This window comes from Lepus europaeus, chromosome 16 (assembly GCF_033115175.1).
Source record: "Lepus europaeus isolate LE1 chromosome 16, mLepTim1.pri, whole genome shotgun sequence".
NCBI lineage: Eukaryota > Metazoa > Chordata > Mammalia > Lagomorpha > Leporidae > Lepus > Lepus europaeus.
In genome coordinates, this window is record NC_084842.1 from 9,038,877 (window position 1) to 9,064,842 (window position 25,966).

Genomic DNA, 25,966 nt, shown 5'->3' on the forward strand with positions numbered 1-25,966 from the left:
AATTGGTAATAAACTCATGTGTCTATGATGAGTCTTCAAGAAGTTTATAGAAAAATAAATATTCTAAAAAAAACAGTGCATGGGTTGAAAAAAAATTCACCAAAATACACAGTATGAAAAAATTCCATTTTTTGCATGTGCTTCAACAATTTTTGCACCAAAATAAGATTATAGTTTAATTCAATTTTCCACAAATGTCTATATGTATTCATTTCCCTCTTCCCCAGAAATAAAATTTTGTTTAACATTCCCCAGATGCCACTGGCTCTAGTCCAAGGGTGTGAGTCAGTCACTGTGATGGGAGCGCACACTGGACACAAGCCTGAGCTTAAAAAGAACACAGGATCCAGTGCTGGCTTATCCACCAATACGCAGAATTTGGAAGTTTATTTAGCTTCTTAGCTCCAGGCTTCTCTTTGTGAAGGCAAGAGTGCAGTCTCTGATACACCTGCGTGATGGAATCACTGTGGGGGACAAGTAAATGTCCCCTGAAGAACTGGAGTGGACAGGAATGCCAAAGTCCTCGCTGTGTCCTGCACCTCATGTCTCTGTGCATTCAGTGAAGATTCCTGGAGAGTGCGAGTTGCATGCCCTCTCAGAGACCACCTAGCCTTCTCTTGACTAATGAGGGAAGGCCCCAGGACTGAACTGCTGAGCTTCTATGACTGTGAGAAGGACTTATATGCTTATCCAGCATAGCATTTTTTTGAATCCAAGTTCTAGTCATTTCCAGGGCCAAATCAATAATATATAATAATTAGGGGGAAATAGTGTACAAATTCAATGTACAAATCAAGAAAGAGCAGCCCAACGTATCACAGGCTGGATGATCTGAAGAGGGAACATTTAAGAAGTCACTAACACGTCTTCTTGAAAGTTAGGGAGTAGTGTTGCTCTTTACAGGATCCCTGACACAGAAAGAATTACCATTTAAGGTATAAGAAATAATATGTACACAAGGTTGATTTTATACTAGGTAAATATTTCTTCCCAAATCAATATTAAAATCTCTTTCAATAGCATCATCCAACACTTCTAGAGATTTAGCCAGTTTTAGTCAAAAGATTGCTCCTTTCTTTGCCTTTGCCTTGCAAAAGTCTATTTCTCTTTATAGTTTTGCAACAAGGCATCAGTTCTTAAGTACACAATAACCCAGTGTATGCCTGCTAGGGAAGAAGTCCCCATTGAGCATCTGATGTAAATGGTATGGCTTTGTACCCGACAGGTCCTGGATTTGGCTGCAGTCTTTTTAAACACCTAGAGGCTGAGATGAATAGATCTAAGACAACTGGACACATGCATACGTACCTCAAAGAGGCTGTGTTGACTGCCAAGTGAATTCCACATGAATACAAGGACTGATGAATTCAAAATGCTTTTTGCTTTTGTGTGGTTGATTTCAACTGCTTAATGAAAACTATAATGCCTTTATTCCTATTGGGGCTTCCTGATACCTGGATCAATGAGCTCTTCCGATGAAACTGTGAGTCGGCCAGTCATCATAACTTTCTTAGATTTTATTAAAAGGTGGTTTTCCCAAGATACCCTCTATTTTAAGGAAAGATTGCTGCAGAGTTACATCAAAATCAAACACACGTCTAGTGCAATTTCCCATTTAATTTTTTTTTATCCTATTTGGAGCCGTGAGTCTAGTCATGGCATTAACATGCTGGTAGCTGATTGCACTTCAGGCTTTCTTCTCCTCTAATGATTTCAGGTAATATAGAGGTAGAAGAGAATATGATTAATGACAGAGAATCATTTCGGCACTTCAGACTTTATTAATCAAGTATGTGATACACTGGGGCTCTAACTGGAATGCCAAATTGCAGGTGCTCATGTGCTGTTTCTAAATGAATCTTAACACATGTAAATCCTCTGTACATGAAGTTGTAATTATAAAACGATGATAGAATGACTCAGGGCCAATCTGAGGCCTGCTCATTGGTTGTCAGAGTTTCTTCCTAATTCACTTAGACTCTATTCCCCACTGGGGCACTAGGAAAGAGCGATTCCATGTTCAAGTTCCTCTAAAGCCTCCCATTCTGTTTTTGTTTTTCATCTTTAACCTAAGTCACCAGGGAATATTGGCACTCAAACCAAATTTCCAGGCAAAACAAGCAGGGAGGGCAATTGAAAATGAGTCAAGAGGATATGAATATGATTAAATAGTTTGCCTTCTTGCTGATAGAATTAGCTAAGCTGTGCTCTTCCCAGTAAGAAAAACTTTTAAAAAGCGGCAGTCCCATCATTCATGCCTCAAAGATTCCCATAGAATAAAGGCCTTCCCAGGGGTTTGCCCCATCTGTCTTCCAACTGAGCTATTTTTAGTTTATTTTATTTGTGCGGAGATCAGGGGAGATACGCTCAAATCCCTTGTTATTTCATGACCTAGAAAAGCAATTCTGAATATCTGTTGATTTTCCCAGTTGTGTGGAGTAAAAATATCACCCTTTGGGAAAGCACAAGTCTTCATGAGTCTTGCCTCATACAACTGAGAGGCATTGGCAGCTTCACTTTAGAGGAATCCAGCTTTAAAAAAAAAAAAAATGCTCAAACTGCGAAGTAGAAAATCAAGTTTCACTTGACTAAACCAATATATCTGGCAGATTTCTAAAGTCAGCAGAATCGCCTTTCTTTCTTTTGTTGGGGGTAACAGGGATAGCAATATTGTGTGAATGTTTTTGTCCCCAGAAAGCATAGTTAAAGTTTTGGCCTATACCTAAACCTCAAGTTCATAATAAAGCAGTCTCATTACTTCACATTATTTTCAGAGCGCTATTTATGACAAGACTTTGATGTTTCAATTTTGAATAGTTTTAAAATTAAAAATTATGTCACATGAGAATGCTGAACTCTAAATATATTAGGGTACTTCAGAAAGTTAATAGAAAATGGAATTAACATAAGTCAATTACCTTAATTCTGCTGCAAAATGTTTTAAAATCCATGCATAACTTTCTCAAAATGTGTGTTCCGCAACATTTTTGAAGATTCCTTCATATGCCTGAATTTAAAAGACTTTACATCAAATGATTTAGCTTTTAATTCAAATTTTCTGTGAATTTTTTAAGGTTCCCTTCTATTTAGTTCTTTGGTGAGAATGAGTTATTAAGAATTCCTTACCTCCGCACTTGGCTGTGACATGTCTCATCTTTGGTCACACACAGTGATAGAGAAACTGGAATGTGGGCTTATTGATTCTAGGTTTCAGTTACGTATGTAGGTTGACAGTGTCCAAATAGGTGACAATTTAATAAGGCAAAGGAAAACCATTGAAGTCTATCATTTATGTAGAATTTTAAATGAGGCCTGCTAGATGTTAATATAATTTCTCTATAGTAGTCCTATTTCCTGGAAATCAGCCTATGCTAGGCAGATGTCTGCAAAGAGATCTCCTATCTGTAGAGTTCTAAAGCAAGAAAAGATCCAGGCCAGGTCTAAAGAACTTGCCAAGGAGTTACTATAGGCAACCAGACTGAGACTGAGTTCCTTCCTCAAAGTTTTCTCATAAACTGATGACTCGTTAGTGCTTTGAAATAATGCTGCCCACGGTTTTTTATTATTAATTACAAATTGCAAAAGAATAAATTCATTAACTATATGTGCATTTGCCTATTTGTAAATTCTATAAATCAACATGTGCACATATATGTGAAAAATAAGCTCTAAAATGGAAATTGTATTAGATGAGATTGAAAGTCTATAATAAGTGGAAGTGCTAGCATTTCCCTCCTGTTGTACTCTGCTGCAGTGGAACGTGGACCACAGGCATTGAGTAATCCTGCTGTAAGTCATACTCTCTCATCCAGCTTATAATTTTAAGCAGAGATCACTGTTAAAATGGGACTAAGCAGAGGTCCCTGAAAGAGTCAAGTTTGTTAAACTGGGACTCTGACTGTTGTCTTCACATGCATTTCCTTTCCTGAGTGTATTTTTCTACCTCAATGATCTTTTTTCCTCCTCTTTCTTCTTCTTTGCCTAAACATCAAGAGCAGGTATCAGAATCCCTTCCCTTGGAAAATCCAGTTGCACTGAGCATCTGTAGCTCTGTCTCATGTGGTTTGAGGCTGCTATTTCCTTTTCTGTGGGTGTCACACTATAAATGCCCTTTTAATTCACATTGCACTCCTGTAGGAGGTGATAAAAAGGGAGTTAGGCAACATCTGCCCGGGTTTCCCTGCTGAACTTCACGAGCAGCTGTTCAGCAGGTCTGGAAGAACTGCTTCTGGAAAAAGTGCTGTGAATGGTATTTCTACAGCTCCTTGGAGACCATGGAGGTAGTACACTGGAGTCAGCTACTTTATGGCTGAATTATCCAGTTTGAGAATTATTCTGCCTCCTTGATTCCTTTTTTCTCCCGTTGCCTCTTAGTCTAACTTACATTTAATGCTTTCCCCAGCATGTGGCCAGGGCCTGAGAAATGAAATTCAAATCAGCCAATGTGATTGTTTCATGTTTCTTGGGTATGTTGTCTCTTAGGACACCACCACTTGCAAGATATCCAAAACTCTCTGCTAAAATTATAGACTTAGCTTGTCTAATAAAAGCATTAAGCAGAAGCAACCAATCCCCAAAATGCATGATGACACTTAGGCCGCATTAAGAAATAGCCTAGGGTTTATTCAGTGTATACCTAAATGATTAAATACATTTTAAAAAAAAGCTCCTTCATAGATAAGAGCTGGTAAAATTACTTCCACAGACACTGAACCTGGTAGGTACCTTCATATCAAATCTTAAAGCTTTAACAGAAACTCCTGCTCCCTAAGCCTGGAACATGAGGTCAAATGAACAAAATTACTCTAATGAAGAAAGTTAAGGGTTTGTGGCTTTGCTCCTGAAGGGAGAAAGCATGCAAAAGGAGCCTGAGTCAGGGGCCCAGGGGCTGAGGGTTCCCTAGAAATGGCCCAAGACCTAGTTTTTCAACCAAAATGTATTTACAGGAATTTAGCTTGTTGAAAGCAAATCGCTCTATCCACTGAAATCGTCAGCAAAGTTATCAAACAAACAAAATATCATGTGGATATATGTTCACATGGACATGAGAGGAGAGAGTATAAAGGTATAAACTTTGCATCAGGGAGGGTACAACGTTGGGGAAGAAAGAGCTGACATTGAGGGCATCAAGGCAATCGTCCAACTAAAATTCAGAGTGAGTAAATGCTCAGAGCCACTGGTGTCCAGCAAAGCAGAGGACTTGATTTATTTTCCAGAATTCTCAGAAAGGATATTAAACTTTCCAAAAATGCATGGACTGGAGCTTGAGGCAAGAAGGGTGGTAAATCATAAAAGATCATAAAAGGAAACTGGTCCCAGTAGATTTCTGGGTTACAAATAGGAATATGTGCCAATAGTTATCCAAATCAAGACAGGCAATATTGTAGCTTGCTTCACGTTATACACACAATATCAATAGGGTCATTTTGAAGCAGCTTCTCTGTAGGCATCTACACAAGCTGATGTGCACCCTTGTCAGTGCAGAGCAGTGACAATCCTTGAAACCATACCATCTGAAAAGGGGCTATTTTATCTTAGCATCAAGGACAAAGTGGAAAATGCACATTTGTAGAACTTCTGTATTTGAAAAGCTGTCAGGGAAGAGATGGGTTGGAAAGTGTTTGTAGGCACCAAGCCTAAATGATAGAAACAAGTTGAAACGGTGCAAGAAAGAGATTTGCCTTCAACACAATGAGATTTCCTAAGAGCCAAAGCTATCCATAGACACGCAGGGTTGCCTCAAATGAGATGGTTACCAGGCAGAGGTCAATGAGGTGTGCTTTCGCGGTTACCATTAGTCTCTTTTCTTTAACAAAACTGGAAGCTCGAATTCTCAAACTAGCGACATGGAGCTCCTGTTGGTTCACCTCCACAGCTCTCGATTCCCCAGTCTCTCCTGTGGTCACAGTCAGGGAGTTCCTCAGAGGGTTCCATCTTCTGGCCTTTTATGCAAAGCAAATAGCAATGTTTTCTTCCTTCCCTCTTGCTTTGCCTCATCCATGATCCAAGTGCTGGCCGTTTCCTACTTCCTGTAGTAAACACTAACAGGATCTAATTCAGTGAAAATCCATTTATTTTGTTCCGTTCCCTCACATTTCCTCTGACCACTTTCCCAGTTTGAGGTGAGAAAGAACATATGTGGGTGATTTAATTTAAACCTCTGGTATTTTGCTGAAAAGTGTTTCACAATGCTACCACCACACAGGTGTCACATGTTGAAGTGTGGTTTAACTGAAGTGTTTACATTTTACACTTTTCTAGGTGGGTTCATGCAGTTTAATCATATCTTCACAATAATACTGTGAGGTACATGCTTCTTTCCCAATCCACTGATTAAAGATGCTCGGGAAGCTTAAATTACTTCATGGAATTAGTCAGTAATTACACCAAAGCCTGAATCTAAATTTCCTCGCTATATCCATTAATACTATAGCATTCCACAAAGCAAAATGCAATCTCTTATTTACATCCTCCTTGGGCTGTCTACTCTAACTGCCATCCCTATCTTTGGAAGCAAATAAGAATGAATTCTCCAGTCAAGCATAAGCTAAGTCCTAGAATAAAAACAGGTCAAGGCTGCATTAACTCTAACACTCATCCTCTGGGCTAACTGGACCAATAGCACCATGGGAAAAGTCACACCAATGAGGGCTTACGATGGCCTGGAGTCAGTGTCCCAAGCCATCTTTCTGTTTCAGAATTGCAGACTGATGGAATACATTTTGGAGAATTGGTTACAATGTCCACTACAACATGAGGGTTCAACATGGAAGTTCACAGTCCCCATGGAACATCCTGAAGGCACCGCTCCAGCCTCACACCAAACCCATAGAGGTGGCCTGATGTACAGGGCTGCCCTGCCAGGCACCAGGACAACTTTTAGAGAGGTGTTTGAGCTCTCTGGCAGAAGTTAGAGAAGCTGATTGGTGTAGGGAAGGAACCGAGAGAGATGGAAGCAGTAGCATTTATGAGAACTTTGAAATTCTTCCCTTGTTGAACCAGAGTGACCAATTTAAATAGATTGAAGCACAAATCAATGTTGTATTATTAATTCACACTCAGATTCCAAGCCCAAATGTGTCTACTAAGGAAGAAGATGACCATGAATTCATTTTTGCCCTTTCTGATATCTTGTTCTGACAAAGAAGATCTCTACTGGCCTCTTCCTTACATCCAGTTTCAGCTACTCAGAAGATCAATGTTTTCTTTTTTTAAAAGTTTTAAAAGCAGTATTTATTAGACTCAGAGACCTCCAGCCAGAATGGTCTGGAAAGGCAGTCCAAGAGAGGCAAAACCTAAACTGGCTGATAGTACTGGGGTTTTTAAGAACAATTTTACAGATGAAAAATACTTGACATTCAGTTCCAAGGCAGCAGGGACAAAACCCATCAAAAGACCTGTTTTCCAATCTTTTATCCTATCTGGCTTCCTCATGATAAAACAAAAAGATCCATCAAGAGGGTGGGATACCTAATTTTTACAGTAAACTGGGGGCTCAGAAGGAATTGCCACTCCCTTTCCATCCCCATTATAAGATTGGAAGGTTCCAAGGAGTGGGCAGACAGGCACTTTTGACTTGCTAAAGACAACCTCTGGGGAAAGCAAGTGTTTTGTACCCTAAACCTCCAATGGGACCACCCTAATTGCCCACTAACCCAAATGACACCCCACATTCCTTCCCCCAGAAGAATGGAACCTACCTTCTGTTAGGGGCTTTGGGATGATGACTGCTCTGGCTTCTTCCAGCTGAGTAGGGGCAGAGTAGCACTCAAGACAGGGTTACAGCAGCAGGTAGGAGACACAGTGCCAACTTGCAGAATCTGCTTCCATCCGAGGTTTCATGTGTATGACTGCCTAGAATTTCACTGTTTTAAATCTGGAGAAAATGAATCTAACAAGTAGATTAAACTCCCAGGGTCTAAAACAAAGAACCTAAGGAAGGAGCTGTCTAAATTATGAGGAAGTTTTTGCATTGAGAGTCAAATAGAAACTGACAGGAGGGACCTGATAACAATCAGGTGGGCTAAGGCAATGGTCAGGTATATATAAGGTCCAGACCTATCTCTTCACATAGGGTACTGGAAGAGACATCATAAGGGAGGTGTGAACCGCCTTAGGGAGGGCACCCTGTTGACTTCCATTACCTAGCTGGCCTGGGAGGAGAACTGGCCTGAATAGAACGCAGGTGGCATCTCTAAAAGGAAATTTACAGCTCTGCCTGCAATGTTACTGAGCCTTCTTGGCCATCCCCTCAACAGTGGTGATTACTTTGGAACCTGGGCTGAGTGAAGGGCTTTATTTTTCAGCTGAGAGCCAATAAGTTCTGTGGCTCTGACCCAGGAGTCCTTCCACCCCTAGGGCAGTTCCATTTCCAGTAACCCAGCTCTTGGCTGGAAGAGCTGCCAGGGTTCTCTGAAAGCTGACTTCCATGTCCATCTGAAGCCCTGGCTTTCCACTTTAAACCAATGCCATTTGTGGTGGACTGGCCTGTTGGATCTCCTTGATGGCAGATCACTGTGTAAAGCAACCATTCATTGACCTGCCACCTAGCTTTACATTGCCACTGCTGCCCAGCTTGCTCCTCTCTCCTCCTGGTTTCTGGTAAAGGAGACCACAGAGGCAATCTTTACGAGGGTGTAAGTCAAGGGGATGCTAGTCTCATTCCTAAACTTTGGTTGCCTAAGCTCAAAAATCTATAGTTACAGGCATCTTCTGATAATGGCTTTTCAAAGCATTAAAGAGTTCATGTTAGTAAAACAGCCTTTTAACAGAACAGACCATAATAACTCTTGACAAATTTTCTCATGTTTTCCAGAATTGGTGAAACTATCTTAAAAAATCTATTTGCATTATCCTAAGGTTCTAAAGTCCATTATAAGGTATTTATTCCAAATGAGTCATACTCTCTAATTGGTCTCTCAGTTATGGAGAGAGCAGTGAGCCTCATGACCAATAGTTGCCTATTCAAATGGATGGAGTACAGCAGGGTTTCTGTTGACATCTCATAGATTTTTTTAAAGGAATGCTTTTTAAAATCTGTTTTTATGTCTATATTTTATTTATTTGAAATGCAGAAATATAGGTGGCAATATAGAGAGAGCAAGCAGCCCCATCCACTGGTTCACCTGCTTCTTGTATGTTTTGTTCTGCTTTGCACACAGTCAGCACTTGATTTAGCTTGAAATAAAGATATAATATTGGCCTCTGTGGGTCATTTGTTGCATTGAATCTGGCTTTTCTTATGTTGTCAAGATAATTTAACTTTTCCAGGTTATGAATCTACTTATATGTCTTCTGGATAGCATCCATGTTCTTTTTGGCTTTCACTGAAATTGCAATTCCCCACATATACGGGCTAGAAATAATCATTTTCTATAAATAAGTACTCATCTCCCACTATTCTCAACCATCCTCACTGTTCTGGACACACTGGCCTCATTGCTATTCCTTGAACACAAACACACAACGTTTATTTTTGCCTCAGGGCCTTTGCAATTTTCCTCTCTGCATGGCTTGTTTTTCTAACTTCAGTTTGGCCAAAGCACTGCTCTTATCACAAAGCCTCAAAGAGGCTTTTTCTAACACCTGTGTTAAAGGAACACCATTATTCTACATCCCTATTATCCTGGTTTATTTTACTTAAAATTATATGATATCATACTATTAAATGGATTTATTAGTCTATCTAGCTAGAAGTTAGGTTCCATGGAGGCAGGAACATATTCTTGTTCACTGACCATAATGTCACTATTGGAAGAGTACCTGGCATGAAAGAAGCACTCAATAAATGTTTATTAAGTAAATGGAGAACTAAAGACATTTACATAGAAAGTCCATCACAGGGGTTACATATGACAAACCGGAGGGAAATAGCACAGGATTAGAAGATAAAAGACCTGAATTCTTGCCCATTTTCTGCCAAGAACCAAAAGGTAGACTGAGTTAGACAATGCTGTACTTTTCAATATTTTAGTTTGTTCTTTTTTATTATTAAAAATTGAGAGGATTGACCAACAAGATAAAATTTTTAAAATGTAAGCGTCTATGATTTTTAAATCAATGTTTGCTTCTTCAGTTAGATTCATGGCATCTTCTTACTCATTGAAGACTTGTAGGCAGCTGGCATACACTGGGGGAAGTCAGCTTTCAGAAAGAATTGTGATGTAGACTAGAAGTGACCAGAATTCACCCTGGAGCTGTTGATATGTGTGGAGCAGCTTAATGAAATGACAGCTCTTGTTTTGTAAAGTAGCTAATGGACTTGACAAGAATCACAGTTTTCATGCAAGAATACTAGTAGTCCAAATAATGAGCCTTTAACTCACTCACCAGGACTGTCATATCCTCAAAATGCATTTGTTAGGAGCTTTGTTGGGCCAAATGTTTAATAAATTCAATAATCTTTTCACTAAATGTGTTAGCAGTGTCTACCTATGATCTTGTTGGATTGCATCAGCTGTACTCAAGCAATTAGAAATAGAGCAATTTTTCCCAAGAAACTGAGGAAGAATGGGGAACTAGAACTAATTGGTTGCCTTTTTTGGACTGGATTGGGGCAACAAACCTAACTTTGAGGCACAGTCAATTACAAAATCCATTTAAGTGTAACAAATGAAGGTCTGAAAGACTAAACTATTAATTAAGGGCAAGAACATCAAAATGAGAAAGATGACCATTTAGCCTTAGTCCAATGGTGCATGTCTCTTGCCAAGTAAATTGGTGATAGAATTTTGTGATGAAGACCTTGCAGGAACTCTGAAGTACTGACACAAGGTTAGAGCAGGAGTTGTGCAGCCAGAAGTCCAACTTTCAGTGGCTTCTTGACTTCTTGGCTGACTCTCAGCATCCGGGATTTCTTATTACATGACTTACTACTGGCATATCCAGGTTAAGGGCACAAAAAAAAAAAAAAAAAAGGAAGAAAGAAAGAAAAAATAGACATCAAACAAGGCATAATTAACTAAACATTTGAATCAAGACTTGGAGCTAAAGCTCTACATTTTTAGCCTCTCTGGGCATTACCAGGCAGAACCACTTTAACGTACAGTCTCTACATATAGACTTCTCTATTTCATGGTTCTCTTCCCTTTGTCTAGTGTTACTCAGGCACATGTTGTTCTTTTATTTTCTTGGCATCCAGGGATATCCCTCATTCTCTATGGAACCCAGAGTTGCATTCTGCAGTTTCTTAACCATCCTCCTCCAACTACTGCCTATTTTTCAGTCTTTCTCTACTGCCACCTGGATAACTGACCCATTCTGTTCCATTTGCTTAAGGGTCTACCCTTTGCTACATGATTAATTTAAGATACTAGTCCTGATAATCTATGAAAGATTAGTATGTTCCCTGCTCAGGAAAGCACAAAATATTAATACAAATAAAAATCAGACACACGTTAATTTTATAACAAGAAGAAAATTTAAAGACTGTATATTCTAGAAATTTCTTTTATTGACAATGACCCTGAAGCCTAAGAACCTGGCTAGTCAGACCAGTGGGACATAGTGCTCTTTCTGTTGACCCATTCTGATAGCTTATTAAGACGTAATTCTAGACTTCTAGACTACTGAGTTTTTCGGCTTCCTGGCAGGTTCTGGGGTTGGGTGCAAGGGAGGTAAGCATTTGGGGGCCCCTTAGTCCACCTGCTATGCCTCTCTTTACATAGGGTAAAAACATCTTTATTACTAGCAACCAGAAGGATAAAATGTGGGAAATATTTATACATCATTGAAGTATAGTCCTCATAAGGCCTTGATGTGCCTTGGACTACAGAAGCTATGTTGCAGAGAAGCAACCTACTAGGAAGAAATTGCATGGTTTGGGAAGTTGCTGGCCCTGAGTTTATTGTCAGCCTCACTATTTTCTTGAACAGATGTTTGCCTTCCTTTGACTTAATTTCTTTATGTATAGAAATACTAACTCCTACATTTGATGACATTGAGATAAGTAGACATTATATGCCCATATATACATGCATTTAGACAGAATTCTGGCACAGAGTAGATAGTAAAAAGAGTAGTTGATTCTTTAAGTTTTTTTATTCAGGTGCAAGGACAGTGCTTTCTTAATTACTGTAGAGAGAGAATTGCCTGAATTACTACTTTCTTCTAGTCTGGTATGAATGGGAGCTTATCCTAGTCACAAAGTAGCAATAACTGTATGAAAAGTAAGCAAATTTGGACTTGCCAGAAAAGACAAGGCTTTGTCCTTCATCCTCCATGAGATGCTCTTTCTGCTACAACACACAAATCCATATCTCGTAAAGGTTGATTTTTAAGAACAAAGATTATATAAACTGGAGGAAAACCCATCCCCCTTCTCTACCACCTTCATAGGAGAATGTGCTTTGGTGCACCATCCAGGATGATTTTCTTAGAAGTGCCTCCCCACACAAGCTCCAGCAACATGGCCCAGTGAGCATTTGCTGCCAATTAGCCTCAGAAATATTTTCTGGACACGGGACCTCAATAGGATGCAATGCTCTTCTGAGGAATGTCAGATCCTAGGTTGATATAAAAGAAGCCATACTTTACTTTCTCTATCATTATCTTTCACACAACACAACCATACCCTTGAATGTAGCTATTAATGATTTCACCAGGATTGAAATAATCTGTGTAAAGTCTAATAAAAGAAGAAAGCCTGAACCATATGCTAACTACGGCTCTTCTCATAGTTCTAGGGAAGCAGATAAGAAGATGGCCCCATGCTGGGTGGTTCTCCTGTAAATCCCCCTCTTCTTTACCTTCCCCCACTGTTTCAAGGACTCCTCTCTCTCCCTCTCTCTCTCTCTCTCTCTCTCTCTCTCTCTCTCTCTCTCAGCATTTCCTTCTTCTACTCAGCACTATGTAAGTTCATACCCATGTGTTAGGAATTATGTTCATTATCCTGAGGGCAGTGATAGATTCCCTGGGGCTGGATCTGTAAGTAACAGCAATGGACAGAAAGAGGACTGGATCCTGCTTCATCATAGCTGGTCTTCTATACCTCTAGTCGTAGGAATAGCTTACCAGGTGGTTTTGTCCTTTTTACAAATGTCTATTTATTTATTTGATTGTCAGAGCTACAGAGAGACTGAGAGACAGAGAGATCTTCCATCCACTGGTTCACTCCTCAACAGCCAGGTGTGAGCCAGACCAAAGCCAGGCATCAGGGGCTTCTTCCAAGTCTCTCACATGAGCAGCCGGGGTCCAAGCACTTTGGCCATCTTCTGCTGATTTCCCAGATGCATTAGCAGAAAGCTGGATTGGAAGTGGAGGAGCTGGGACACAGACCAGTGCTCGTATTGGCTGCCATCATTGTAGGCAACGGCTTTAACTGCTGCACCCCAATACTGGCCCTTGAGTTTTGCCTTCTTAAGTGGCAGCACACACTCTAGGCCTGGCCTGAAAATGCTAAGTCATTTGATAACCTCTCTGTGCGTGTTACAGGTACACCTACTCATCCTATTGACTTTCCAAAGAGCAACTGACAAGTGCAAAAGCATACAAACAAATATATGCAATGTCCCAGGATAAATAATAATTATCAGTGACAGTGAAGGTTAGGTTTGAAAGAAAAAAAGGTTATACATCTTTCAAACAACTTCATAGTTTACAAGGTGCCTCTCTATATAATGATATGAATATTATACATACTTTTATGTAAATAATTGTCTCCTGCTATCAATTTTACCCTTTGGGGGGCTTTGAACTTTGTCTTCATGACCCTTATTGTAAGTAACAAAGTCTTGCCCCCAAATTGGAACTGATTTCCTGATAGGATTATATCAGATTCTTTGACATAGGTATTCATGCTCCTCACTTTCTATTTTGACTGGAGGTAAGGAGTTAGAGGAGTCATAAAAGCCAATTTCTTTCTAAAAACTACAGTTATATTGTCATCTCTTAAAACTGACTAATAAAATTGTATATATCTGTTTTGAACAAGTGATGTTTTGGAATACCTATAGTAGTTTTTGAATATATATAGTATATTGTGGAATGGTGAAATCTAGTTAAGTAACACATGCATTATCTCACATGCTTTATTTATTGTGGTGAGAAAACCTGAAATCTACTCTCCTAGCAGTCTTTCTGGGTTGACTTCTTCTTATAGGCTTTTTGCTAGAAAATTGTCTTTTCCAGATCTAGATTAAACTCAACCTGAAGCTTAAATGAAAATCCTTTTTCCATTTGTATGTTATTGATGGACACATTGGGATAAGCTGGAAAAAAAACAATAAAACAAATAGGCTTTTATGCATAATGGGTCAAGCTTTTAGTAAAAGACAGAAAGGAATCAAAGGATTTCCTGAGTTCTTTAAAATTGGTCCCACAACATCTTGCCTGGTGCTCAATGCCTTCCAAATCCCCTTTGAGTGCTTTTTAATCCCCACTAAAATGGACCAACAAATCAAGGCATTGTGCATCTCCTTCCCTCTTGCATTTGCCTGCCATGCAGCACTGGGCATCTGAGGTACTGAGTCCGAGGACGGGCATCTGAGAAAGCTGTACAAATGAAGGGGGTGTGGGGGATGCAAACTAAAGCTCATTCTTTAGTCTTGAGCACTGATAGCATGATGTCTACAGTTAACATGGCTTATGGGTGTGTAGAGCAAGGAGAATGCTTTTCAATTCACTTAAAAGTCTATTTCCTCCACATATATAATTGAATTACATATCTGATCGAATCAGAAAATGGAAAAATCTTTGGATAAACAGCACCCTGTGCTGCCTACCTTAACATGCATTCACTTGCTACCTCACTGCCAGCTTTATTATGGCAATTAGTGCCGGCAAAACTCTATTTGCTTATAGACCTAATTAGAGATCAAGAGAGTGGCTCACTTTTGATAATTGCATGGCTGTGGCCCATCTATCAGCCATTGTTAAATTGTTGTTATATTAATGTAAAGCTTATAATCACTGCTGTTCCAAATTGAATAAAATGTTCTTGCCAATTCTCCAATGCAATTAATTTACATAAAAGCCTTTGGAACCAAAATTAAAATGATATACATCTTTGCAAAGACTTCAGTTAAAACAAAGCTAAGTAATAAGGAGCTCATACATCTTTTTCCCCTCCATTTTATGTTTACCAGAGTTAATGGCCAAACAATCATTAAAATGTGCCTAAAACTAATTAAAATTGTTGTGCTCATACCTCATTTACTATGTATTCTAATTTATTATTCAAGGCATTAATATTTTAAGCTCTCTGTTGTTTCAGAGTCTGGGGAGATTCTAGGCAGTAGAACAGGAGGTCAGCAGTTCCCCCTTCTTTCCAGGAATCTGCATATAAATCACATTAATCTCACCTTAGCATTTGATACCTGCTCAGAAGAACTGGTGGCATGGTAGGCTTGTCTGTTTTGTTCCTTCTGCTTTAACTAACTGAATAAAATAAAACACAGTCACACATCATTAGAAGATCTGCTAAAGTTGCAAGCAAGGAATATTACATGATTGATGCCACGTTTCTATCAAAGATAGAGAAATAAGAATTTGTTTTATGCTGGGTGGTAGATGCCTTCTTTCTCAGACAAGTAGAGGTGGATACACTATGTGGGATTAGGAGACTTTAGAACTTTATCATAAATATACAATTGGTGTGATCATTTATAGTAGAGCAGGGAGGATTATTCAATCTGTGTGTCTCACATTAGGAGTCATATTAATAATGCAATATGTTCTCTATTAATTTTATATTATTAGTGTAGCTATACAACTCAATTACCAATACCCACCGTTTATTAAAAGACTAATCTACTTCAGTATCTCTTAAATAATTTATCTAATTTAGTCTATACAACAATACCATTATTGTTGCAATTTTAATGTTTGATGAGGATCCCATGCTCAGAAATATTAAGCAGTTTGCCCAAGGTCACACGCTGTAGACCACAAGCAGGAAATTAACTTCCTATGTGTGTTCCTAAATCCCATGATCTTTGCATTATATTATACTGACCATTCTAATATTTTTTTAGCTTTTCTGGAGCTGAAAGGTAGCTATTTCTTCCTCACACATTTCCTATATAATTCACCTTCACAGATTTTGTTCTTTAGTTCTGTCTTGTTATCTCTTTACCACTATATCATCATACAGGCTCTCAAACTGACACCTATGGCTAAATCCACCTTGGATAGAACTGTGCTGTGGAAATAGCACTGGAATACCTCAAAACCTTAGTCTGTTAAGCACAGATTTTTTGGTAAATCCTCGACTTACCTTGAGGCAACTTTCACTTTCAGTGGATTATGGAAGCTTTTGAACTAACATAAGGTAAAAGAAAATACTGGTTATTTTGGCAAGTTGGAGTACAGAATGTGCATTTATCTTGGAATCCATTTCTGATTTTTGATTTTGACTTTCATGCTAAGCAACTGTGGATGTGAACAAATCAATCCCTCTTAGGGCCAATTTTCATCATCGGTGTACAGGAAGTTTAAAAAGCATCTTTACAGGCCTATTATCTATGATTTTATTTGGAAGAACTTGAACCTAGACAATGACCATAACTTGCGGCTCATCAAGTTGAAAATGGAATCACAGATGTGCATTGGAATTTGATTCAGAAGAAAATGGAAACTGAACTGTGCTAATGTAAGTCATATATTAAGTTTTCAAAAATATCTTTAAGAGCAGAATCATTTTGCCAAATAAAAGACATGTGTTTGCTGGTGGTGGGGTTTACATGTGTTAAGGTACAGATAAGGGGCATGTGTATAGCCTCAGTACATTGAACAAACATATCACAAATAGATTTGGGAGCTATGGCTATAGATATGGAAAGGTTCTTGGAACCACATTTTCTTAACTTCTGCCACTTCTGATCTCACCGGTGAATAAAATCTCTGCCAGATTCCTGCTTTCTTTCTTTTTTTTAAGATTTATTTATTTGAAATCAGAGTTACAGAGAATGAGAGGCATCAAAAGTGGCAACATAACTTTCTGCCAGCCTGTCCACAAACTTTTTTAAATGCCTTCTAAGGTTGAAAGTGATATGTGTAAAGAGAATTGAAAATGAATCTTGATGTGAATGGAATGGGAGAGGGAGCGGGAAAGGGGAGGGATGCGGGTGGGAGGGAAGTTATGGGAGGGGGGAAGCCATTGTAACCCATAAGCTGTACTTTGGAAATTTATATTCATTAAATAAAAGTTTAATAAATGAAAAAAAAAGTAGAGCAAAAAAAAAAAAAGAAAGTGATATGTGTGTGAGAGAGAGATGTTTACAATTTGCCTTTTAGATTTTTATCCTCAGTAACTATTAAGAAATAAAGAATGATTGACAAGGGAAGACAGAGAATGACTTTGGTTTTATTTTGCTTTGCTTTTTGACCTGAGAATATCAGGAACTCAATTATGGACATATTAATTTTGATACCGATATCAAGCACTCAAGTGGAGGTGTTGATCAGGCAGCTAAAATCAGGGTTGAGGTTTAACAAAGAAGCATAGACCATAGATGTAAGCACAATATAAATGTCTGTAAAACCATGAGACTGCCTGAGATTATCCATGGAGTGAGGGTAGATAGAGAATGGAAGAACAGAAACTCTGCCTTGTAAATGAGCAATATTTGAGAGTTGGAGATCAGAAGGGACATTAGTGAAAATAATTTAAGGGAGACCAGAAAAGTGGAAGAAAAGCAAGGAAATGTAGAAGTCAATAAAGTGTTTCAAGAAGGAAAGAAAAATAGTCACCTGTGTCAAATGCTTTTGACAGAGCAATTAAATAAATATTTTAAAAATTACCATGATCTTTTTTTTTTTTTTTTTTTTTTTTGACAGGCAGAGTTAGATAGCGAGAGAGAGAGAAAGGCCTTCCTTCCATTGGTTCACCCCCCAGATGGCCTCTGCGGCCGGCGCTGCACCAATCCGAAGCCAGAAGCCAGGTGCTTCCTCCTGGTCTTCCATGCGGGTGCAGAGCCCAGGAACTTGGGCCATCCTCCACTGCCTTCCCGGGCCACAGCAGAGAGCTGGACTGGAAGAGGAGCAACTGGGACAGAACTGGTACCCCAACCGGGACGAGAACCTGGTGTGCCAGCGCCGCAGGTGGAGGATTAGCCTAGTGAGCAGGCCAAAAAAGATTACCATGACCTTTAACAAACAAAAGGAATGACCCTAATGAAAGCCAGTTCTCTTAGGGCAGAGACTGATTGGAGTGTATCTCAAGAAAACATGTGAAAGGAAAAATGAAGACTCAGTAGAGACCCATTGGACAAGGTTTGCTTGAAGGAAGGGTAGAAAGGGGACAGTTGCAGAAAGAAGTGGGGTGCAGATATTATTTCCCTTTCTTTTACAGCTTTGTAAGTTGAAAAAAATAAAAACGTGTTTAGTGATGGAAATCGTCTAGTCAAAGTTAGACTGCAAGGAGACTCTAAAATCAGGTTATAAAGATGTTAATTATTAGGGTGATAAAGTTGCTTCTTATTTCATAGGTAATGAGGAGACACTGAAGTAAGAATAATATGTTCAAAATTAAAGTTCATAAAGATTCGTGTATGAGTTGGTTGAGTAAAGCAAAAACAAAACAAAGCTAGTCTTGTTAAAAATTTGGGCAAGACAGTAGACATTTGATGTAGTGCTTAAGATGTCACTTGGGCTGCTCACAAAATTACATGAAAGGGTCCTGGTTTCAGGACCTGGCTTCACATCAAATCCATCTTCTAGCTAATGTGCACACTTGGAGGAATCAGGTGATGATTCAAGTAGTTGGGTCTCTGCCACCCATGTAGGGGACTCAGATGAAGTTCCTGGCTCCTGATTTTAGCTGGACCCAGTGCAGAACCCAACAGATAGACGATTTCTCTCTCTCTCTCTCTCTTTCTCCCCCAACCCAACCAAATAAAATACAAATTCTTTCAAAAATTTAGGTAAGAGAGAATCACAGCGTCATGATTGAATGAAGATCAAAGGAGAAAGAATGAAAAAGTAGAGAGACGGTGACTGAAGTATTGTTACAGAAACAGAAGCAAGCACACATGACAAATACGAGCGAGGCAGAGCGAGGGGCTAAGTGCAGCAGACATGTGAGTTCACTTATAGATGATTAAGAGCATATGAGAGGAACTCACAGAAACAGAACCTAGGAGAAGGGAGAGGAAGTTAGCCAGTGGAGATAGGCAGATGTTACTATGCTCACAGATACAAATGGAACATTCCAGAAGGTAGTTCAAATAATTCCTATGTGGAAGAGAATTAACTTAAGAGGACTCACACTGCTCAGAATTTTTATAAATCATAAAAGGCTTGTAAACTAAATTAAAATAAGAAATATAGCCAATGTTTTTGGGGCTCATTTCCTTTTAATACAATTTTGAAGGAAATGAATGATGAACATGAACACATATTTATGCAAGAATACTTTAATAGTTTCTTAACAAGCCATCTTCTCATTTAAGAAAATGTATAACTTTCTTAAGCTACATTATCAACTAAGAAGTAAAAAGTAATATGCCCTCCTTGGAAACACAGAATTTGTATTTTAACATTTTGATTCCAACAGATATACTTTATTTCACAGTGCCTGGCATATGAAGAACTCATTGTCAAAGAGGAAGGACTAGCAGTCAATAATACCTGAAACCTTGGTAATTCATAAGTATTAGGGACAATTAAAATAAGAACCTGCTCTATGATTTTCCTCACCAGACGTAAATGTCAATTCTTATTTTTCTGATATTTGACATTCTCCTATGGCCTTTATCCTCATCCAATTTTGTACTTAAGTCTTCAGTCTTATCCTTACCACCAAGCGTTTTCCTCCTTTGACCCCATTTTTCATTTTAACATGGGCTGTCTCAGTACAGAGAGAGTATTTCACTACTTGATTGTATGGCAGCCTACATGGGACATATTTAAACAACTGAAAAAAGTCTCTCCTCCAATTGCTGGCTACTATGACATCTGTAAGGTTCAAAAGCATGAGTTATTCCCATTGAATTTCAAGACATGACAGATACAAATGAAGAAAATGAGTAAAGGGGGTAGTAACAGAAAAATAAAGAAAAACAAAATAAACACAGGAAGAAAGGCAAGAGGGTAAATTTCTCCTGGTCTGAATGCTGTGTCATAGGTCATAATATTCCAGATTTGTATGTGTCTTTGCCTTGTTCGGGTTGAACTTGAAAGTGTCCTGTGGCAGAATCAGTTCTTGCTCAGCTGTCTCTCGTGCATAATTGTCATTTTTCTTCCTTCATCTCTCTACTTAGGTATGTAGGCAGGGACTTCTGTGGAGCTGAATTTTGCTTGCCTAAGTGTGATTGCCCGGTTAGCAAATCACTACACCTCCTAACATTCACACGTTTTCTTCTACTGCTTCTAAATCATCATTCCGGGCAACATGTGGTACTTCTTCCTTTTCTTGTAATAGTCTTAGCCAAGAAGACAGCAGCTTCAGTACTCAAAGTGTCAGTCCCACAGTTCAATAACATGGATCACCTTCTACACCAGCTCAATCTTCCTGAGCTACATAAATGCCAGCGGAAACGAAATGCTTTCACCTCTCCTTAACATGCCCACTTCTGACCTTTCACGCTTTTACAAGAAGTCAACATTTGCAAAGGCAAGAATACAGAAGGGAAAAAAAATACACAGGAAAGGGAAAGTATCATCTAGCATTCTCACCCTGCCAGTGAAGCATATTTACTCCCAGCCACAGCTGACCTTTCTCAGGAAGGCTATCTTGAGACAGGTGCTGTTCCTGTTAATCATGAATTATCATTCTGCTCCTAGCTTCCGGGCCTGCTCTCCTTACAAAAAAACCCTGTCTATGTAAGAAAGTGAGAGACTTGAAGATAACTCAGGAACACAGGGTCATGCCAAATTCTCTTAGAATCATTGAATGCTAGTGCTGCACAAGAATCTAGAGGTCACCCAGTACATCTGTGTTTTACAAATTTTTTCGTTTAAATAACAAACAATCCTTGGAAAAGTTCTGTGTGGGATGAGGGCTGTGATAACATGCACAGATGGGAGTATGCATATACAGATGCATATACAGTTTCTCCATTTTTACATAAACACTGGCCAGAGTGGTGATGATTATACTAAGTTTAGTGGCTATTGTGTAAGGATGACACAACCCCTCATCACCTTTCCTTAAAACCACATTTGTTTAACTTCCCCAACTCCAAGGTTATTAATAACCTCTTTACTCACAATCTGAAGAGATAATTATGGCATTGTCCTTAATTTTCTAATTACAGTAAAAGGAAAATCATCCATATGTTCCTGAGCCTCAAAACATCCTGGAAGCCTGCTCAGACAGAAACCATGTCCTGTCTGTCCTTGTACCCACTGTCAGCTAGAGCCACACCTTGAACCTGACCTGTACTTCCAAGGAGAACTTGAAAAGTTCCTGGGAAAAAATGGAATTAAAAAGTATGTTTATTGGCCGGCGCCGTGGCTCAACGGGCTAATCCTCCACCTGTGGTGCCGGCACACTGGGTTCTAGTCCCAGTCGGGGCACTGGATTCTATCCTGGTTGCCCCTCTTCCAGGCCAGCTCTCTGCTGTGGCCAGGGAGTGCAGTGGAGGATGGCCCAAGTGCCTGGGCCCTGCACCCCATGGGAGACCAGGAGAAGCACCTGGCTCCTGGCTTCGGATCAGCGCGGTGCACCGCGCGGCGGCCATTGGAGGGTGAACCAACGGCAAAGGAAGACCTTTCTCTCTGTCTCTCTCTCTCACTATCCACTCTGCCTGTCAAAAAAAAAAAAAAAAGTATGTTTATTTTGTCCCCCAAAATCTTGAAATTCATACATAAGAAGGATCCTCAAAAAGGTCATATAAAATGTGTATTATGAAAAAGCTATGCATGGATTTTTCATATTTCTTGTTATAGTTATGTGTGCTTCTCTTGGAGGTAGATGCCGCATAGCCCATGCTGATGAGATTCTGTAGGGCAGCAGTAGACAGTGGGAGAAGAGGTGATCGTTGACAGATGGCTTATTGTTCCCTGTGACTGCCTGGCTCAGTGGTTTGGAGGGTTGGAGCTGAGTCAATCCTCAACAATAAAGGACGGCTTTCATATTTGCTTTATCTTTGTCTTTCTTAGAACTTTTAACCAACTGGGAACCCAATTATTTACATAGCTTTTCAAGCCATAGGGGGAAATAAATATTGCTTGGAAAGCACTGTCATTTTTAAGATCCCAGATTATACCGCTTTTTCCACACCATTCATGACACTGGTAGAGAAAACAGATTTTTAGGTTCCATCTTATCAACATATATAAAGTTCCATACATATATTCCTAAGGAAAGTTAAAATGTAGCACAAGCATCAGATCAAAGATACTCACAAATTGTCCAGATCACGAACATAGGGTGTTTTAATCTACAAAAAAGAAAAAAAAAAGACCATTAACTTTAAGACACCGCTTTGCATTATAAAGAGTTTTATAAAAGCATAATAAACCATTTTATTATCTATAAATGAGAAAAATACAGCTTAGACAATTAGGGCTCCCACCACAAATCAAGCTAGTTGTCAAGAAGCACGAATTGTTAGTTAAAAAAAAAAAACCTAGAAATGGAAAAATAAAAAGCTTAGGATATTTTACTTTTTACAGAAAAAATAAAGTGGGTTATGAAAACAAAACCCTCAGTATAGTTTCTTAATATTCAAAATTGAAACCAACTCCATATAGCTATTATGGTAGTCGAAACAATAAGAACTAGATGTGGTAGAAATTTTCGTATTTAGACACCTGAGATATATTTGTTCTTCTTTGTTATTTTTTGGTGGCATACCACATTTAATTTGGAAAAAGGGAGCCTAATCCACTGTTGGTGGAAATGTAAACTAGAACAACCATTATACAAGACAGTATGGAGATTTTTCAGAAATCTGAAAATAAATCTACCATAGGAACCAGCCATTCCACTCCTGGGAATTTACCCAAAGGAAATGATACAAGCATATTAAAGAGTTATCTGTACCTCTATGGTTATAGCACCTCAACTCACAATAGCTAAGATGTGCAATCAACTCAGATGTCCATCTACTGATGACTGGATAAAGAAATTGTGGTATATATACACAATGGCATATTTCCCAGCCATTAAAAATGAATGAAATCCCATCTTTTGCAACAAAATGAATGCAATTGGAGACCATTATGCTTAGTGAAATAAGCCAGTCCCCAAAAGACAAAATCATATGTTTTCCCTGATTTGTGGTAACTAATATACAGAGTACAAAATAATGTAATATATAAGAATGAAGTCAACATTATGAGATTTGATTATTTATAACTCTTGTCTATATTTCTAAAGAACAGTTGCTTTTCTACTTACTACTTGTTGAATTGTTTATTTAGTGGAGAATTAGGCTTTTGATTATAGAGTAAATTAAAAGTATGTCATTGTAAAAATTAGAACAAAAATAAGGGAGAAGAGAAGAAGGGATGGTAGGGTGAGATGTATCATTATGTTCTTAAAACTGACATGGAATTCGTGTCCTTAATACAATTTTTTTTAAAAAATTCAGGTACCCTCTATTCCTCAGGCAGCCCAGGTACTTCACGTTTAAGTCATTTTTATACTTGTTCATATCCTGTTCCAGAGATGTTCATACAGAGTTGTTTCAATGAGATGCAAGTATAGGACGTCTACAGAGATAGCTTCTCTTCCCTGTGGAATACAATGAAAGTATGGGCTTTTCCAAGATCCTGTGTAGCCATTTTACAATGGGGAAGACTGATGAGAATGGAATCAACTACGGGGAGAAGAACTGAAAATGTAGAAACAAAAAACAAAGTCTAATCAAACTCTAATTGCAGAAGCTACACCAAGCTGTGGCTAGAGTCAGATCAGATTAAAGGTACTTGAACCCATAAATATGTCTTTGTTTAAATTCAGTTGAGACTTCTTTCCTGATTCATGCCAATGCATCAATATTACTGCTTTGGCGTCATCAAAATCTGGCCTGTGGTATGTCTAGAACTTAGTTTTATCCTTATACCTAGAAATGATGAGATCCTAGAGAATTAATTATATGACCAAAAATTAAAATTTTAAACCAGAGATTAAGTATATTATTCTCTATTAATAAATTGCCAAAAGAAGTATGTTTTCATTCCTTTGGAAAAATATGTCTTCTCTAATCAAAATCTACATGAAAAATCAAATTTTATCTAGAAGTACACATGGTGACCTTGAATTTGAAATAATGCTAATCGCTTATATGACTTTAGCGAAGCCTTTTCTGTAGCATGTTTATAGAGTATGAGTTCTCATGGACATTGATAGTTATTACACAAAGAAAAGGATTCTCAAGGTCAAACTGATTTGAGAAATCCAAGGTTAAATATTTGAAGTGCTCTTACTCAGAACCTCTCCTAAGTTAACATGTTTCTGAGAAAATATATTATTTATTTATTTATTTATTTGAAGTCAGAGTTACAGAAAGAGAGGGAGAGACACACAGAGAGATCTTTCATGCACTAGTTTACTCACAAAATGGCTGCAACGGCTGGTGCTGAACCAGGCCAAAGACAGAAGCCAGGAGCTTTATCAAGGTCTCTTTCAATGGTGCAGGGGTCCAAGTAGTTGGACCATCATCTGCTCCTTTCCCAGTTTCCCAGGCACATTAGTGGGGAGCTGGATCTAAAATAAAGCAGCCTGGACTTGAACCAGCACTCTGATTCTTAAGAATCAGAAGAGAGATACCTCAGGGGTTATATATGCCACTTTCCTCTTTCCATGGACCATCTGCAATGGGGTGTAACCATGTGGGGTGTTTTTGTCCTGCTGCATCCTACGCTGTATCCTCAGAGCAATAACTGTAATCAGTTTCACCACTTACAGCATGAGTCAGATCAACACCGTCTTTCACTTGGCAGTTATTTATTTATTTATTTATTTTGAACAGGCAGAGTGGATAGCGAGAGAGAGAGACAGAGAGAAAGGTCTTCCTTTTTGCCGTTGGTTCACCCCGCCAATGGCTGCTGTGGCCGGCTCATTGCGCTGATCCGAAGCCAGGAGCCAGGTGCTTTTCCTGGTCTCCCATGCGGGTGCAGGGCCCAAGGACTTGGGCCATCCTCCACTGCCTTCCCGGGCCATAGCAGAGAGCTGGCCTGGAAGAAGAGCAACCGGGATAGAATCCGGCACCCCAATCAGGACTAGAACCTGGTGTGCTGGCGCCGCAAGGCAGAGTATTAGCCTGTTAAGCCACGGTGCTGGCCTCACTTGGCAGTTATAATTCTCCTGCCTGATGACACTGTTTCTTTGGCCTCAAATTTTTCTCCATGGAGCAGCCTGTATGATCTTTCAGAACTGATATTGTTTACTCCATGAAACCACCCAGTGACTTCTCTTCATTCAGTAAATGCTAAGATTGTACTGTGACCTAAGAAGCCCTCCACGACCTGCCCTCTACTTTGCCATCTCCATCTCCCACCATGGTCCCCTCTCACTCTGCTCCACCAGGCAGCTCTCCCTGCTATTCCTCAAATGTACATGTACAGTATGCACTGTGGCTTCTCTCCACAAACACAAGCTCAACCAATGGTGTGTTGAATATATTAGGAAAAAATCATATCTGTAACTGAACACTCAACAATATTGCTTGGCAATATTCACTAAACCATACAATATAATGACTATTTATGTAGCGTTTATATTGTATTTGGTAATATATGTGATCTAAACATGATTTTAACTGCACGGGAGGATTGTGCAGGTTATATGCAACTATTACACCATTTTATATATGGGACTAACTTGAGCAACCATGGATCTTGGTATCTGCAGGGAGATCCTGGAACAACCTCCCATGGATATCAGGTAAGACTGTACATAACTACCTTAAAGTCTGTGCGTTTACTGTGCCCTGTTTTTGAATGCCTGAGCCTGGTCTGTGCTCTTGGTTTTGCTCTCACGTGTCCTCAGATATGACCTTCCCAATCTATCAGTCTGTGTCCCCTGATCCTGGTTTAGCTTTCTTCAAAGCACTATTCTCTTCCTGATGTATTATGT